Source organism: Mauremys reevesii, linkage group 3 (assembly GCF_016161935.1).
Source record: "Mauremys reevesii isolate NIE-2019 linkage group 3, ASM1616193v1, whole genome shotgun sequence".
NCBI lineage: Eukaryota > Metazoa > Chordata > Testudines > Geoemydidae > Mauremys > Mauremys reevesii.
The window spans coordinates 199,788,643-199,792,041 of record NC_052625.1 but is presented as its reverse complement, the minus strand read 5'-3'; the positions used below and the strand labels follow the sequence as shown (position 1 = coordinate 199,792,041).

At 57.7% G+C, this 3,399-nt stretch overlaps 1 long non-coding RNA gene across 1 annotated transcript; it reads left to right on the top strand.

Annotated features, from left to right (window-relative positions):
• Positions 1-214: 214 nt before the first annotated feature.
• Positions 215-2,103, top strand: LOC120400182. Its single transcript, XR_005595581.1, has 2 exons — positions 215-658; positions 1,867-2,103. It is a non-coding gene; the product is annotated as an uncharacterized LOC120400182 (long non-coding RNA).
• Positions 2,104-3,399: the final 1,296 nt, after the last annotated feature.

Below are 3,399 nucleotides of genomic sequence, written 5' to 3'. Positions count from 1 at the left end.
CTCTCCCACACCCACTGTCCTTCCCCCTCTTCCATCTCCCTGGTTTCCATTCTGTCCACCCTGCCTCTTCCACCTCACGCTACTCTCTCCCCTTCACTCTGCTGCCCCCACGGGGCATCTTCCATCTCTCCCACTCCCCACCAGCCCCCTCTCCTTTTCCCCACCCACTCCCTGTTCCTCCGCCTCAGATCTCTCCCACTCCCTCGTCCTTTTCCACCATCTTTCCCCCTTTTCTCTCATTTTCCCCATCCCAACCCACCTCCCACCAGCCCTGGGAGTCCCACCACTTCCTTCTCTTTCCCCTCTCTCCCCACCAGCCCCATCACTCCTTGCTCTGTCTCCACCTCTGAAGTCCCCCCTGCTTTAACTGCAGTCTGCTTTCGCCTGTCCTGGGGGACACTCCCAGACACCAGGCCCCTGGCCAGTCAGTCTCTCACCGTGAGATGCCATCAGAACTCCAGGAACCCCACTTTCCTTTCCAAGGGGCTCTCCCAAGATCCCTCCCCCAGCTCATCACTGACTCTGGCGTCTCTCAGAACATCAGGCAGATCTAGGGGCAGATCTCATGGAGGGGCTGGTGCTGGGCTGGTGCTCTCCAGGGGGACGCTAACCATGTAGCGGGAGAGGCCTCAGGAAGGGGAAGGCAGACGCTGGTGAGGTGAGCAGCTCTTCCCCTCTTGGGCAAGTAACTGCCATTCAGCTTCCCCGTCGGTCTCCTCTCTTGGGATTGAGCATGAATGGGAGGGTCTTGTCCTGTGTGGACTCAAGCCCAAAGCCAAGCCCCACCCATCAGTTCTGCACTTGAGCCACTGGGGGAGCTGTTCCGGTGGGAACTGACTGTAGGGTTGCCAGGCGTCTGGTTCTCGATCGGAAGGCCTGGTCGAAAAAGGACCATTAAAAGTCTGGTCAGCGTCACAGCAGAGCTAAGGCAGGTTCCCTGCCGGGCCTGGCTCTGCACAGCTCCCAGAAGTGGCCGGCATGTCCCTACAACCCCTAGGCACAGCAGCGGCCCAGGAGGCTCCACACACTGCCCCAGTCCCAAGTGCCAGCTCCACAGCTCCCATTGGCTAGGAACCATGGCCAATGGCAGCTCCGGAGGTGGGGCCTGTTGGTGCGGGCAGCATGCAGATCTGCCTGGCCGTGCTTCTGTCTAGGGGTCACAGGGACTTGCCAGCCACTTCTGGGAGCCACCTGAGGTAAGCTCTGTCCAGACCCTGCACCCCAAATCCTCTCCTGCACCCCAACCCCCTGCCCCAACCCTGAGCCCCCTCCCATACCCAAACTCCCTCTCAGAGCCTGCACCCTAACCCCACACACACACACTCCAACCCCCTTCCTGAGCCCGGACCCCCCCCTACACCTTAAACCCCTCATCCCTGGCCCAGAGCCCCCTCCTGCACTCCAAATCCCTCATCCCTGGTCCCACCCTAGAGCTCGCACCCCCAGCTGGAGCCCTCACCCCGTCCTGCACCCCAGCCCAAAGCCTCCTCCCACACTCCAAACCCATTAGCCCCACCCTCCAGCCTGGACCCCCCTCCTGTACCTCACACCCTTCATCCCCAGCCCCACCCCAGAGCCCACACCCCCACCGGGAGCCCTCATCCCCTGCCACATCCCAAACTCTTGCCCCAGCCAGGTGAAAATGAGCTAGGGTGGGGGAGAGTAAACAAAGGAGGGAGTAGGGTGGAGTGAGTGGGGGTGGGGCCTTAGAGAAGAGGTGGGGTGGGGGTGGGGACTTAGGGAAGGGCAGGGCAAGGGTGTTCGGTTTTCTGCAATCAGAAAGTTGGCAACCCTAAGTGAGTGTGAGCGCAGAGCCTTTCTCTTACCTAACCCTGGACTCGCTTTCTCTCTCTGTGTCTACTGCAGGTTATGGGCAGAAGAAGACCTGTCCTGGTCTGTGCCGCCACAAATGTGGCAAATATGAGCTGCCATCAAAACACACCTATGCAAGCTGCAAAGGGATCTGCTGTATCCCCACCAAAAAGGGGAAATGAGCACGGAGGGCTCCACCTGCCCTGGAAGAGGAGCAGCAGCGGCAGCGGGTTCCCGACTGTTTAGCAGAAATGTTGTTCACTCCTCTCATTAAATAAGAGCAGATCTGGCCTTGGCATGTGCTGTGTGCGTCACTCGTCTCTCAGGGGTCTCGTGCAGAGTGGGCCCAATGGCCCGTTAACAGGCCTGTTACCGATGGCCCAGGGAAAGGCCAATTATCCCAGTTCCGTGTCTGCAAAATGGCTCATGAGAAAGAGAAGCACCTGGTGGGCTTTGTCCCCTCACTTTCTCTCAGTGAATGTGGTGCTGGTGGAAGGTGCTGGATGGACACAGGCTATGTGAGGAAAAGCTCCCTTACACTGCCTGCCCCTGCCCAGCGTGCCTGGGTTCTAACCTGGTGGGATCACCTCTAGGGCACGGGGCAGAGTTCAGTCTGCAAAGCCCACTCAGGCCTTCACTGCCCCGCTGGGACCCCCACCAAGGTTGCCAGTTGCATTGTGGGGATAGATGCCAGGATAGTTCAGGTACATGCTTCCCCACCTGCCCACCCAAGGTGCTCCAGTTCTCCCCAGAGGGCCCCTCTCCAGTGGGGAGAGGCTAGTTCAGTGCTTAGCCTCTCTGCTGAGACCACTCAATCTCTCTTCACTGTGTCAGCTCAGTGATTTTTGCTATCAACTCAGACCAGGACCTCACTGTTAATGTAATGGCCACCTAACTCCTATCAGATTCTAGCTTTTATTAGCCACTGTCATCCAGGCCCGAATCAATCTGTCAGCAGAGAGGGGAGAGACTCCTTCTCATCGCAATGCAATGAGACAGGCCTCAGAGTCCCCATTTCCTCCCCGTACACCTTAACAGGAAGCCAATAATGTGTTAGATTCAGCCATGTTACTATACCCTTTCCCAGAACCCTTGTTTCAGGAGGGGATTCTCAATAGATGCCACCCTAGTCTTTGCCATTCCCACCCTCTGTCCACGTCAGAGTGGGATCTTCTCTCCCTTTGTGCAAATGCCTCTTGTCAATAGGGTGACCAGATGAGAGGGAGAAAATATCGGGACACGTGGTGGGGGGGGTCCGCCGGTGGAGCAAAAAAAAAAGCCGAGTGCTGCCGGCAGAGCGAAGTATCGGGACAAATCGCATCCTGAGCAAAGATCGGTTGGGACGCGGGACAAACACCTAAATATCAGGACGGTCCCGATTTTATCGGGACATCTGGTCACCCTACTTGTCAAGAGGTTCCCTTTCTGCGGGCTGCCCAGCACACACACTGGCAGACAGCATAGCACTGACTTGGGGTGCGGTGGCCGGTTCTCTTTGTCCACGGCTGAGAGCATCAGAGCAGATGGGAGAGAGAGATGAAACGAAGGGCAAATGTAGGGAATGTAATCGGTCATTCAGATAAAAGC